The sequence below is a fragment of the Passer montanus genome, unplaced genomic scaffold (assembly GCF_014805655.1).
Source record: "Passer montanus isolate IOZ18808 unplaced genomic scaffold, ASM1480565v1 scaffold64, whole genome shotgun sequence".
NCBI lineage: Eukaryota > Metazoa > Chordata > Aves > Passeriformes > Passeridae > Passer > Passer montanus.
The window spans coordinates 4070585-4085264 of NW_024371482.1; the positions used below are offsets into that span (position 1 = coordinate 4070585).

Here is a 14680-nt window from a genome sequence, read left to right on the forward strand (position 1 = left end):
CTGGCAGGTTGTTGTGTGGGATGTGACGTTCTCAGTGCAGATGAGGCTCTGCAGGTGGAGCCAGGACAGCTGGAAAAATGGCTTGGGCTCCCTGCAAGTGAGAGGTGCAGTAATGGAGGTAAGATTGTACTTACTAAACCATGTTTAACATGGTTTCAGTGTTAACATTTAAATGCTGAGCAGGCAGACTTTGAGTGGAGCTCATGTCTTTCCCTGACTTGTGTCCCATTTGCAATCCTGATGAATTCCAGGGATGCTGGGTCACCAACATTCCCCAGGTGGTTTTGAAAAGCCAGGCCCAACAGCAGGGAGGGATCAGAGAATCACAGACTGGTTTGGGTTGGAAGGGACATCAAAACGCATCCAGTCCCATCCCCTGCCATGGCAGGGACACCTTCCACTATCCCAGGCTGCTCCAAGCCCTGTCCAGCCTGGCCTTGGGCACTGCCAGGGATCCAGGGGCAGCCACAGCTGCTCTGGGCACCCTGTGCCAGGGCCTGCCCACCCTCACAGGGAACAATTCCTGCCCAATATCCCATCCATCCCTGCCCTCTGGCAGTGGGAGCCATTCCCTGTGTCCTGTCCCTCCATCCCTTGTCCCCAGTCCCTCTCCAGCTCTCCTGGAGCCCCTTTAGCCCTGGCAGGGGCTCTGAGCTCTCCCCTGGGCCTTCTCCCAGCTGAGCAAGCCCAACACTCTCAGCCTTTCCTCAGAGCAGAGGGGCCCCAGCCCCTGCAGCATCTCAGGGGGATCTGGGGGAATCTCCTCCTCTGCATCCCTCCAGTAGCTCCAAATGCTTCCCGTGCTCAGGGCCCAGTGCTGGGGCAGGGGCATTGGAGGGGAAAGACTCCTCTCCACACACACAACCAGGAATCCCAGGCTGATATTCCTGCCCCAATAACACCTTTACATTTTCTAACCAGCACTGATCTGCTCTGCTGCAGGAATCAGAAATACTCTTCCAAGCTGCTTTGCTCTTCCCTTAAGCCAATGGGAATGGGAAATCAATTTAGGACAAATTGTGCTAAATCAACCCAGGGAGGATGCTCTTTGAAATCAGGGAATGACTTGGTTTGAGAAAGCAGGTGTCTGCTAAGGAAGGCAAGAGCCTCCCTTTAAATGGAAAATGTAAACCCCTCCGTCCAAATTGTTATAGTTTTGAAATTCAGGGGCTCTCAGGCAAAGATATGGGAATAGGAATAACAGTTCTTTACTAGGAAAACTAAAAATACAAATGCAATAGTACAAACAAATAAAAACAAAAAAACCCCAAACCATTGACAGTCAGCAGAGGCGCTGTCCCCTGTGGGTCAGGGTGGTGGCACAGTCCCATCCCATGGGGGCTCAGCCCTCCTGCAGTGCCAGCTGTGCTTCTGCTGGAGCAGGGATCCTGCACAAGGCTGCAGTTTTCCTCTGCAGCTCCAGGGCTGCTGGAGATGGGCCTGCTCTCCCTCTGGGAATGCAGGGCAGGAGAAAGCTGCTCCTCTGGGAATGCAGTGGGCAAAGGCTGCTGTGCTGTTCCAGGCTCAGATTGGATCCAGGTAGGAATGCTTGGCTCCTGCCCTGGGCGGAGCATCTCCCCATGGGATGCTGGAATTTGATCAGCCCTGCAGGGACACTCCCTGGCCATGGACAGCAGAGATCTGCTGGAGGGAGGATTGGCTGTGGGAGAGATGCAGAAAACTGCCCCAGGAACAGCAGAGAACTGCCCCAGCTCTGACAGATGGGAACAGAACACACACATACCTTACAACCCTGGACAGGGAAGTTCTTGTATCTTGCCTTCAGACACCTTGGCACTGAGCTGCTCATGAGGATGGTGGCTGGGGGCTGGCCAGGGGGTCAGGATGTGCTGAGCCCTTTGTGGAGCTAAAACCCTGGACAGGGAAGTTCTTGTCTCTCCCCCACCTTGGCACTGAGCTGCTTATGAGGATGGTGGCTGGGGGCTGGCCAGGGGGTCAGGATGTGCTGAGCCCTTTGTGGAGGTACCACAACCCTGCTGGTGTGTGGGGAGGTGAAGGCATTGCTGCTGCTCTGGGAGGATAGGCACAGCCCTTGGAGGTGTGACAGGTGTTCCCTCCTGGTGTTCCCTCCTGGGCCAGCCCTGCCCAGGAGCAGCTGTGAGGGGCACAGGGGGACACCTTCACTGTCAGGGTAATTCCAGAGGGGAGTTCACCTGGCAGTGTCCATGACCAGAGCCAGACATGGCTCCAGCCCTGTAAGGCACCTCTGCTCTGTTATTACCTGGAAGACAATTACCTTTCTCCTGTAATTAGCACCTTGTTGCACCCACTTCCATCTCCCTGTGGCTCTTCCCTCCCACCACACGGACACAGGCACACATTCCTTTCACTGCCAGAGACCCAGCAGTGATGGACAGCCATTCTCCTTGGGAGGGGTGGGGAGCAGGAGGGATTTGTGGCAGGACCCTCTTGGGCCAGGGTTCCCTATCTGCTGGATGCAGGAGCAGAGCCCTGCAGGTTCCTGGTAATCCACAGCAGCTGCACCTCTGTGGGGGCACGGCAGGAGTGTCACTGCAGAGGTGGCAGAGGGGAGGGGGACTGGGCTCTCCCTTCCCACTCCCAGATCCTGGATCCAAGCTCTCATCCATGCATGGGTTACACAGCCCTGTGGGAAGGACCACACTGAGCTGAGATGCCCTGCTCTGTGCTGAGGAGGAGTCTGCAAAGTAGGAGTGCCCAGAAGGGGGAATTTGGGGGGAACTGGGGTGTGGGCAGAGCAAGGAGAAGGTGCTGGGGCTGGTCCAAGCTGCTTTGGCAAAGGAGGAGCTCAGGAGCTGAGTTAGATCTTTCACAGTGCTAGTGGGTACTTGGAGCAGGGGAGAACCCATGTTGGGGTGCTGCCTAGGGGGGACCCTCTCCAAAACCTTTGGGGGTGTGCTCAGGCAGTCCCCCGTGTACCCACCTGCCTCCATCTGTCTGGGCCAGCAGCAGCCACGTGTGTCCAGCAGTAAAGTGAGCCAGGAGGGCCCTGCAGAGCTGCTGAGCCAGCAGGGGACAGCTCCAGCTGCCTCGTGGCTTTGCTGGCCCTGGCTGACCTGTCAGGTCCCCCTGTGCTGGGGACAGTGAGGTGAGAAGTGGGGTTCTTAGCAGAGCTGCTCCTTTGTGGGGGTCAGAACTGTGCTGGCATGCAGGTGCAGAGCTGGGTTTGGAGCCACTGTGTGAGCAAGGGTTCACATCCCATCCCTGAACCCCAGCCATCTGCATGATCTGCCACAGGGCTGAGGGGCTGGGTGAGCAGCTCCTGGGATTGTTGGGCAAGGTTTGAGTTGCAGAAGCTGGTGGGGAGCTGCCACAGTGGGTGTTACAGCTAGCACACCTGCTGTTCTGGTTTAGTGAGTAGTTTTGGATTAAAACTGGAGGATTTCTGCTTTTGAGGTGAAAATGAACTTCTGCCCTAAGTGTGCTCTACCCCTGTTCTTGGAGTATTACAGGACCATCATCCTCAGAAACTTCTGTGCATAAAGGGGCTCCAGGAGAGCTGGAGAGGGATTTGGGCAAGGGATGGAGGGACAGGACACAGGGAATGGCTTCCACTGCCACAGAGCAGGGATGGATGGGGTTTGGGGAAGGGATTCTTCCCTGTGAGGGTGGAGGTCCCTTCCAACCCAAACCATGCTGGGATGATGCACTGGGAGCAGCTCTCTGGGGTCTCAGAGGTTCTTGTTGGACACAGGTTCCTCTGCACCAAGCCCTGCTCCAGACAGGAGGTTTCTGCCAAGCTTGTCCATCAAGTGGTTTTGGTGAAGAGCTCTCAGAGCTGTTCACCTTCAGGCAATGTTTGAAATTCTAGCATTGCTGTTTGTTTGTGACTGGCCTGAGAAGCTGGAGGGTCCCTGAGAGTCACTCAGGGCTGTGATTGCAGTCACTGAGCACTGGGAGCCTGACAGCTGGAAAGGGAGCAGGAAAAGTGTTATTCCCACAAACAGGACTGGGAGAAACTTGGGTGGCAGGGACCATGAACCTAAGGGAAAGCTGTGGAAGAGGAAGAAAATCCAGATTTTACTATATAATCTGATTCCTGTCTGGTTGTGCAATTAAACATTTTGTTTAAATTAGCTCCAAACATGACTGCAAACATGTACTAGAGTCCTTCAAATGTTTGTAAAGAGCCTCCTTTCAAGTGCCCCTTAATCAAATGCTCTTATCCTCATAAGTTACTTGTTTGTGTAACTGCTTCCCTCTTTTCCCACCTGCCAGATTGTGCAGTTTCATGGAAAAAAAACCCTCCAGGACAAGCCACAGTTTGTGGAGTGTTGGTAGCTCCACTTTTAGACCTGCTGTTTTCTTTCTCTTCCAGCTTTTTTGAAAACCTGCCATGACTTTTCCCAGCTGGATGTGAGCCAGTGGAGGTGTCACAGAGTCAGCGGGGGTGTTGCAGTGTTCCCTTCTCAGAGGCTCTTTGGTGGCCCTTGGCCACCCCTGACCCAGCCAGGGGAAGGTGTGGAACATGCCTTGGGTCATCCCTGCCTGGCTGGGAGGAGTTCCTTGAGGTGCAGATGCTGCTCAGGGTAGCAGTGCAGCCTGTACATCTGATAGCAGAGCTGGCTGCTCACTAGCCAGTAAATAACTCTGTGGCTGGGGGCCATTTCTGCCTTCTTGCTTCATTTCTCCATCTGTAAAAATAGACTAATGGAAAAAAAAAAATCAGGCTCAGGTCTCTCAGGAGAGCATTTTCTTGCTGCTTCCTTGAATGTTTAGTGCTGTTGCTGTTCTCCTGTGGGGTGCAGAGAGCTCTCAGCCCATCACAGGAGCCTGCTGCAGGGCTGTGCCAACAGGAGGAAATGCCCAGAGATTTTCAAAGTTGCAGGGCCACAGGGTGAGTCCAAACCAGCTCCTGACCGTGCCACAAGATGCTTTTCTGCCCTGGGGTGAATTAAAATGGCTTTGGGTTCAGTGTTCCCCTCAGCTGAAGTGTAAAAGTGTCTGCTTGCAACCTGGTCAGGCCAGGTTGGATGGGGCTCAAAGCAACCTGCTCTGGTGGGTGCAATCCCTGCCCAGGCAGGGGAGCTGGAATTCCACGGTCTTTAAATTCCCTTCCACTCCAAACCATTCCCTGATTTCTCCATGTAGCAGTTTCTCTTTTAACCCAGGTGATTTTTTTTGTCTGACCTGACTCTTGCCCCTGTGGGAAGCAGGATCACCTCTCAGCTGGTGAATTTTCTAGGATAAACAACCCAAAAGGGGCAACCTTTGCTTGGTGCTGCCCAGCTGGTGCAGCAGTGGGCTGGATCTGAGTCCTGTGGTCAGCTCTCCCATCTGCCTGCCTGGCCTGCTGCAAAAGCCTTCTGATCCATTAGGATTTCCCCCAGTGACTTCCTCTGTGTTGTGTGCATGAATATCTCATTCCTGTATCCAAGCCACGGTGATAACATGGGGACATCCCATCTCCTGGTCCTGGCTGGGTGTCTGGGGCTCCAGTGCAGCACCAGGGGCTGCAGCATCAGCCTCCTGGCTGTGCTGCTTGAGTATCTCTGCAGGAGAAGGAAATACTGGTGGGAACTGTTATGGTGTTTTCCATGTGGTTTTGCCTGATTTCTGCCTTTCAGCCATGCAAAATCAGCCTGATGTTGAGCATTATGCACACCTTGTGGATGTCCCAGAACTGGAGATGTCATTTGTTCCAGGTATCAGTCAGCCCTGGAAGCTCCAGAGGAGTCTGTGGCTGTCTCATGTCACCCCACCCAGGCAGGGCTTTTTCCACCGTGTGAAATAACTCAGTGAATTTCTAATTAGACAAATCTAATTAAGGGCTGGATGTACGGACTGTGTGTAATCGTAATGATACACCCACCCATTGCATTACAGAAAAGAACTGCTGGTGTACAACAAACCACCCAGCTGGATGCAGAATGAGCATCCCCCTCTCCAGCTGGAGCTGTGTGGGTGGTGGGGACAGCCCTGGAGGTCCCCTGGCCATGAGGAGCCTCCTGTGGCTGCCCTGGGATCACTGGCTCTGTGGGAGGAGGGTCTCAGGAGGTGCCTGTGATGATGAGGGTGAGAAGCTGGTCAGAGCTCTGGGGCACCATGGGCTGTGCACCATGACCAAGGCTCCAGGTGGCTGCTGGGCTGGGATGTACTGGGCTTTGTGTCAAAGCTCAGCAATGGCAGAGCAGCAGCAGCACCTCCCCTTCAGTTTCAGACCAGCTCTGCCTCATCTGATGCGCTCTCAGGGGCCAAAGTAGCACAAAAAATCAGTTGTCCCACACTGGAGATCTTTTGTTCTGTGGCTCTCAGTGTTGCACCAGCACCTGGTTGTGGGTAGAAGTCTTTGGGTGCCCTTTTCCCATGAGGTACCTCTGCCATCAGCCTTGAAAATCAAGTGCCTGCTTACCCCAGAGCTCCAGCAGCATTCCCATCAGAGGGATGTGGTTCCTTACAGCAGGACACAGAGCTCAGTCCATGCACTGGAGTGCAGGTGCAGAGGGATCAGCTGCACTTCCAGTCTGGAGTTTTCTGTTCCTATTTCTGCAGTAGTTAGTGCTGAAGTCACTCTTGCAGAAGAAGCTGGGATGTTTTCCTTTCTTTACCTTGGAAGTTTGTCCTGCAGTGTGAAGAGCATGCCAAATTTCTGTCAGCCCTGCAAGAATTTGGATATCAGAGGGGAGCCAGACATGGGACAGAGGGAATGATAACATGGCAGTGAGGTTAAATAGAGAGATAATTGATTGTTTTCAGTTCTGGTTGGGATGTGAATCCATTGTGGTTAATGAAGGAAAGCAAATTGAATTGAAGAGCCCTGTGTGGGAGGCTCAGCCTGGCACACAGCCAGTGCCAGAGGCTCCTTGTGGTGTTCCAGTGGCTCCACCCTGGTGTCACTGGGGTTCTTTGTGCCTGGTGAGGGGAGCTGAGCTCTAACAGCTCCAGTCATGGCACAGGGTGCCCAGAGCAGCTGTGGCTGCCCCTTCCCTGAAATGTTCAAGGCCAGGTTGGACAGGGCTGGGAGCAGTCTGGGATGGTGGAAGGTGTCCTTGCCATGGCAGGGGTTGGACAGAGATTGTCTTAAATGTCCCTGCCGCCACAAACCATTCTGGGGATTCTGTCTGATCAGTGATGGTTCTGTCTGGAGCAGGCTCAGGGGACATCCCTGTCCTTAGGACTGCCACTGCCAGCCCAGTGAAGTTGCATCCCACTGCTTTTGCTGGTGGAAGCTTTCCATGACCTCTGGCCCTGGGGCTGCAGAGGGGCCAGGTCCCCCTGTGGTGTGTCCAGGTGTGGTGGGGGCACTGTGGGCATGCTGGTGGAAGCTTTCCTGCTCAGGTGTGGGACATCTCCCACTGCTAAAGGCTGGTACAGAGATTTCCATCTTGGATCCCACTCTGGATGAGTTTGTTCACAAACTTTAGTGAACCTGGATCCCTGTGGTGGTGGCAAGGCAAGAGCCTTCACCAGGGTGCTGTTTCCATGCTTTATCCTGTCCCTCTGCTCCTGCACATCACCCTGCTTTGTGCAGCAGCTAAAAATAATGGCAGGCAAGGTGTGAGAGGGGACAGGGGACAGGGAGAGCCCAGTGTGTGCAGGAAACCCGACCCCTCCAGCTGCAGCAGCCTGTCCGTCAGGCAGGCAGCAAGTGCTGGGCTCTCTCTGGATGCTCCCTGGCTACAGAAATAAACAGGCTCTGCTAATGCCTCTTGCTAGCCTTGACTTTTTGGTTTGTCTCTGTATTTTTAGCCTCAGGACACTGTGTCCCCAGGGCTGGAGAGGACCTGGGTTGCCTCATACCTTTCCCAGCCCAGCTCTTGCCCTTCCCTGCTCCCGATTTAGCAGAGGGGAGGGGGCAGTGCTGCTGCTTCCCACTGGCTCTGCTGCAGCAGGGACCTGGGCTGGGAATATCCCTCTGTCCAGGCGTTTATTTGTGGTTCTGATGAATGAGATGTTGTTGAGTGTGGAGAAAAGGAGGCTCAGGGGGACCTTTGGCTCTCTTCAGCTCCCTGACAGGAGGGTGCAGCCAGGCTGGGCTCTGCTCCCAGGGGAAAAGGGGCAGGGGGACAGGAGACAGCCTCAGGTCAGGCAGGGGGAGCTTTAGGTTGGAGATTAGGGAAGATGTTCTACCAGAAAGAGTGGTGAAGCCCTGGAACACACTGCCCAGGGCAGTGGTGGAGTCATTATCCCTGGAAGTGTTCAGAAAACGTGTGGGCATGGGGCTTAGGGACATGGGCTTGGCATTGTTGGACTCAGTTGTCTTAGAGATCCTTTTGAGCTTTAATGATTCTGAAATCCCAAGTGAAGGGAAAAACCCCACAGTTGATTACATTCAGCACGTTGCACTATTTCTTTGTGTTTCACTGAGTGGGGGACAAGTTTGGGAGTTTATTCTCTTTTATTTACAAGTACAGAATGATTTAGCACAATGCAAAATTAAATGTCACTTTGAATAAAGGTTCAAATGTTCTTCCATACGCCAAGTGCTGGGATGAGCACATGGTTCATGATGTGCTGCTTCAGTCATGCCAAATCCACCTTTGCAGAACCCTCCTTTCCAGGCAGCTGAGCCCTTGGATTGTCCTGTTCCTGGCTGTGGAGCCTCCTGGGCATGTCACCCTGGCCCTTGTCACTGAATTGGTTGGCTTAGCTCCTCCCCATGGCCTGTGCCCCATGTGTGCTCTGCAGGGCTCTCTCAGCCTCCCTTAGCTGGGCTCTGCAGTGTGAGCAGGCTGGCTCTGGGTTGTGGCTGTGCTGGAGGTGAACAGGAAGGACCAGCCTCCACACTAAAACCTCCACCTTGCTTTAGATATATTACTGTATTCTAAAACCTCAAACTCTTTAAGTTTTCCACCCTGTGATATCACACATTTCTATTCAAACTCCACACCCACAATCCCAGTGCTATCATTCCATTTTGGAAGCCTTCTCCACAACCTCAGGTCAAATGCAGTGTTCTCTTGGGGGTCAGTGCCTGGCAGCACAGAAACTCTGAAATTCTCAGCATCCAGGGTTCCAACAGCTCTGGATGGAGCACAGAAGCTCAGTAGGTGCATCTGGGCAGCAGCACAGTCCCAAGGCTCCAGCCCTGCTCCCTGCAGTGGGAGCTGAGCTGGGGCTGTCCCTGCTGCCAGCTGTGCCAGCCTGGCTGTGCCCTGCTGTGTCCCTGCAGGACTGGCTCCAGGGACAGCCATGCTGCTGGAAGCTCTCAGCACCCCTGCTCCTGATGGGCCATGGAGACCCAATTTTGGCTCTTCAAGGTGTCCCAAGGCATGCAGGGACCAGGGGTGCTGGAGTGAGTCCCAGAGGGCTGTCCCTGCACTGCAGTCCCCACCTTGTGGGTGACATGGTGGGAAGTGACACCTCAGGGTGGCAGAGGGGAATTATTTGGACAGAGAGACCAAAAGCAAGACAGAGCAGAGGCTGGTGCAGGTTTCAGTGGCTGTGAGCAGGCCCAGCTGCTCCTCAGGTCTCTGGGAGATGGGTCACTGCTGGTGCTGCTTCTGCTCTGGGACATTGTGACAGCTTGAACTTGTCCTCTGCCAAGAGAGGGTAGTGTGGGCATAGCAGAGAATCATAAACCCCAGGATGGCTCGGTTGAAAGGGCCTTAAAGGCCATCCAGTGCCACCCAGTCCATGTGCAGGGACACCTTCCACTGTCCCAGGCTGCTCCCAGCCCCATCTGACCTGGCCTTGGGCATTTCCAGGGATCCAGGGCAGCCCCAGCTGCTCTGGGCACCCTGTGCCAGGGGCTCTGGATTGTGCTGTTATCCCATCACACCAGGCTGGGAGAGGGCATCATGTGCTGCACAAGGCTTAGCTGATCTTCGTTAAAGCAGAACTACGCAAAGATTTTTGGGGGGCTGCCATACAGTTCCTTAAAAGAGGCTGCTGCTGGATTTTCCTGGGCATTATTCCCTGCCCTCCCTGTGCAACTGGTGCTCCCTAGCTTCATAATTCCCTGTCCAAGTTCTGAGCTGAACAGCTGAGAGATTTTGCATTTTTTAATGGCTCTCTACTGTGCCTGAATTAATGGAAAAATGAACTGAAACCAAGATGAAGGTATTGAAGGGAGAGGATGACAAATTGGCTTTGGAGCATGGCAGCAACGAGCACTGTCAGGGGTTCACGCACTGACCTTTATCTAAACAGAACTGTGTGTAACAGATAAGAATATTTAACAATAATTAATGTCACATCAGTGCCGAGAACAAAATGACTACATCAAACGGGCAAGAAATCCACTGCAAATTACTCAAAAGAGAAATGTCAGCTCCTCCATATCTGCAACCTGCCTCGTGCTGATGGGGCTGGAAGGAGCCGGGAGGGCAGGCGAGGAGAGGAGCTATTAGAAATGATTTAGGGACTGGGTGATGTGTGCAGGAATGGAAACAGCAGCAGCTCTGCTGGGCCACAGTGCTGTGCAATCAACCACCAAAGCGAGCTGGTAATTGGGTGGGGGAGAAATGTGTACAAACCAATTATCCCCACTGCTGACGTTCTGACAGGCTGCTCAGGGTTTCTCTTTCCTCTCTCCTGTCTCCAGGGTGTCCCAGTGTGCTGGGATTCAGGAGACACTGCCCTGCTCACTGACTCCCCTTCGTGTTTTATAGGCAGGAAAAACCATCTGGCTGAGGATGTTGAGATGTTTTCCTTTCCCTTTAGGAGCTGGGGGGTGTCTGGAGGCTGGCGTGGTGCCCCACAGGCAGGGGCAGTGCTGGGGAGGGATGCAGGGAAAGCAGCTGGAGCACATCCAGAGGGGGGATTCAGTGATCTTGAAGGTCTCTTTCAACCTGGTCATTCTGTGAGTTCTGTGATTCAGCTGGGCTCCAGGACATCGTGTCATTTCTCACAGTCAGGGAGTGGTTTGGGTTGGAAGAGACCTCAAAACTCTTCCCATCCCACCCACCCCTGTCATGGGCAGGGACACCTTCCACTGTCCCAGGCTGCTCCAAGCCCCATCCAGCCTGGCCTTGGACATTTCCAAGGATGGGGCAGCCACAGCTGCTCTGGGCACCCTGCTCCACTCAATCTGCTCAGCCAGACATTGTGAGAATATTGGGAATACTCAGCTAATGCACAGATCTGGTGAAAAGCTTAACCAGGCTACAATTTTATTCTAAACAGACCTTTGTGCCCAACCTAATGAATTATTTCCTCACTATAAATTAGTTTACCTGCATGGCCACGTCTGGGAAGTGTTACCAGCCTCAGTGGGCAGGGCACAGAGCTGGAGCCCAGGGTCACAAAAGGAGCCTGGGGAAGAGCCAGGAGCTGCTCCTGAATCCCTTGAATTTTTGGCTGGTGCAGTAAAGGCCAGTGCTGTCACCCAGCCATGGCCCTGCTGCCCACTAATTAGTTTTGTTGTCAGCATTTTGCCAGTGGAAGGAGGCAGCCAGGTGCCTCTGGATTAGCCAGGGTGTGAAAAATGGCTTTCCAGCTGGCCTGGTGACCTTCTGACAGCAGGAGAGAATTCACAGGCAGAAGATGGAGATGTCAAGATATAAAATTAGGGGTGATGGGGAGCTGTGTCTGCCCCTTGAAGTGAAACAGGAAAACCTATCCCTGCTCCCATGCTGGCCTGGGACCTGGTTTAGGGTTTCCTGTCTCTGATACAGGAGATTCTCCTGTTTGCCTCCTGCAAGGCACGTCCTGCTCCCAGGAAAGAGGTGGGAGCAGAGCCAGCTCCCAGCACACCCCTGAGCAGCATCCTTGCCCAAAAGCTGCTCAGGAAAAGTGGCTGATGTGCTCAGTGGCTAAAGAAACCCAACCCAGGGTCGGATGGGCAGAGAAGTGATAATTGAAGGGTCTGAGCAGCCTGCCCATGGCAGGGAATTGGAGCAAGATGATCTTCAAGGTCCAACCCAAACCACACTGGGATTCTGTGGGTATGGATCCAGGAAAACAGGACATTTAAAGATCAGTTAAGACTAAAGCCAAACTGAAGTGTTGCTTACAATGAAAGGCTGGGAATTTGCATCAGAATACAGGAGCAGGGCTTTGACAAAGCAGGCAGTTAATTAAAGTGCATCAGTTAAACAGGGTTCCTCCCTATTTTGTCTCCCATGAGAGGAGGTGCAGAAAAAGTACTTGTTAGAAAAACAGATTTAAATAAATCCAGGGTGTTACAGGTAACACTTGGAGAAGCACAGAGGGCAGAGACCTCTGCTCTGGTGCTTCAGGCTCTCTTTTCCAGGAGGAACACTCACGCTTCCAGCTGAGCCACTCTGCCTTTGGCATGAGCTCAAATGCTTTGGTTTCTCCAGGATTCCTGCCAGTCTCTCCCAGTGCTCAGGGGTCACTCTCATCCCCTGGTTTTGTGCCCAGGAGAGGCTGGAGCACAATCAGATCCCAGCTCTCAGCTCCCTTGGACATCTGGAGAAGTTTCAGTGTGAGGACACATGTGAGGATTGTGATTTGGGGCTGCTTCAGAAGGAAAAGCCTCAGCTGTGGGAGCTGTTCTGGACAGGCTTGAGCCAAGTGAGCTGCCTTGGGTGGTGTGGAGACTCCCCAGTAGCTCAAAAGAGGAACTCCAGGATTCCCTTTTAAAGGAAGGACCATAACATGTCCATAAGCTCTCCTTGCTCTTGGACTCTGCTCCCTGCAGGCCCTCTGAAACCCTCAGGATGAAAGTGATTTATCACATCTCTCCTCCAGGGATGGGGCAGGGAGAGAGGGGCTGGAGACCCGGGGGAAGCAGAACCCCCCTCCCAGCTCCCTCGGCTCCCGAGGCACACATCAGCACCTTGGCACTTGGTCAGGGACAGGCCCCAGGAGTGGCTGTGTCAGGGGAGGTTCAGGCTGGATTTCAGGACAGCTCTGGTCTCCTGAACCTTGGCTGTGCTGATGATTTTCCCCTCTCCATCCTTGACACCAGCACCAGCCTGCCCTGCAATTCCAGGGACCATTCCAGGGGCCATTCCAGGGGCCATCCTCTTCCTTTCACACCCCTTGGCTTCCCTGAGATGCCATTTCTTTTCACCCGTTTCAAAAGTCGGTTCTGCAGAGAAGTTTGAGGGGAGAGCCCAAATGGAGCAGGAGTTCTGGAGTTTCACCACCTGATTCTCTCTGAGACACTGCTCTGTCAACCCTTTCTATGCACATCCAGAGCTGGTGCCCTCTCACACCTGCTCCACTCCTGTTTTTAAATGATACATCATTGTGATAGGCACTGCAGAGATGGATCTTTGTCCCCAGGTAAATGTCCTTTCATTTCCTGCTCCAGTTGAGGAGCAAATCCCTGGAGAGCAAGCTCTTTAACCAAGTAGGAGGTGCCTGTGAAATTAAAGGAGATCTTGTTTGCTAGAAGAAAATCCAGATTTTCTGGTGTTTCCAGAGCGCTGGGGTTGTGTGTGATGCCCTGGGAGGGTTCCAGGTGAGTGGAGGTGCTGCTGGGCTGGCACTGGCTGGGTCTGAGCCTGGTGGGACCATGGACACCACACATGGACACCACATTCCAGCCCCACAGCTGGGCTGGGCACTCCCTCTGCTGCTCCATCCTGACTTAGCCCAGTGTGTGGAGTCCCTGCCCCGGGACTAGTCCTGGCTTTTGAAGGGTTATAGACAAAAGATTACAGATTAGGAAGGAATAGATTCAAGATTATAGATTAGGAAGGAACTGTTCCCTGTGAGGATGGGCAGGCCCTGGCACAGGTGCCCAGAGCAGCTGATAGACAAAGGATTACAGATTAGGAAGGAATAGATTCGAGATTATAGATTGGAGATTAGGAAGGAACTGTTGCCTGTGAGGATGGGCAGGCCCTGGCACAGGTGCCCAGAGCAGCTGGGGCTGCCCCTGGATCCCTGGCAGTGCCCAAGGCCAGGCTGGACAGGGCTGGAGCAGCCTGGGACAGTGGAAGGTGACTTTTTTCAGCTCCCTTGATTTTGCTCTCGGTGAGGTTTCTTGGTCAGAATGAGATGTATCTTGGTCAGAATCTGCACTGTTCCATCCCTCCCCCTGCTCCCTCACAGTGCCATCAGCCCTGTGATTTATTGCCTTTCTGTGTGTTTTGTTGGCTCTTGGAGAGCTTCTGGTTAATTTTTATGCCTGTTATCATTCAGGGAGAGAAGGGAAAGGCTTGAGGAGCCCAGGGTGAAAATAAACCAGCACCTTTTAGTGCAGTTACTTTGTTCAAAGGATGTGTTTTGGCAGAGCACTTGCCTCTGTTCTTCTTCACTTTTGCATTGTGGCTTGAAGTGATTTTGCAAAAATCCTGGGATTGGGCACTCGATGGATCAACTGCAGCCTTGCAAGGGCTGGGCTCAGCTGCTTTTGCTGCCTGAATTCAACAGGACTCAGTAAAGGGGAATTCAGTGACAGAGCAGGGAATGGCCTTAAACTGAAGGGGGGAAGATTTAGATTAGAGATTAGGAAGAAATTCCTCGCTGTGAGGGTGCTGAGGCCCTGGCACAGGGTGCCCAGAGCAGCTGTGGCTGCCCCTGGATCCCTGGCAGTGCCCAAGGCCAGGCTGGATGGGGCTGGGAGCAGCCTGGGACAGTGGAAGGTGACTTTCTCCAGCTCACTGGGTTTTGGTTTTGGTGAGGTTTTTCTGGCACCTTTTTTCTGCTTTCACTCCAGGTTATCAGTGAACTTCTGAGACCTCACCCAGGTCTAATTTAACATCCTTGGGGGCACAAAGAACTGAGCATCCATGCTCTGCACCTTTCCCTGTGAGGAGCATCCCTGGACACCCTGTCTGGACCAACCCCACTGCACCAGGAGCTTCTGCCACTGGGTGCT

General features: G+C 53.4%; 1 protein-coding gene across 4 annotated transcripts in view; it reads left to right on the forward strand.

The window, feature by feature from the left end:
• RALY (RALY heterogeneous nuclear ribonucleoprotein) overlaps positions 1-14680 on the forward strand; it is a 121639-nt gene that overhangs the window by 26645 nt on the left and 80314 nt on the right. The gene's annotated exons all lie outside the window — the stretch shown is intronic.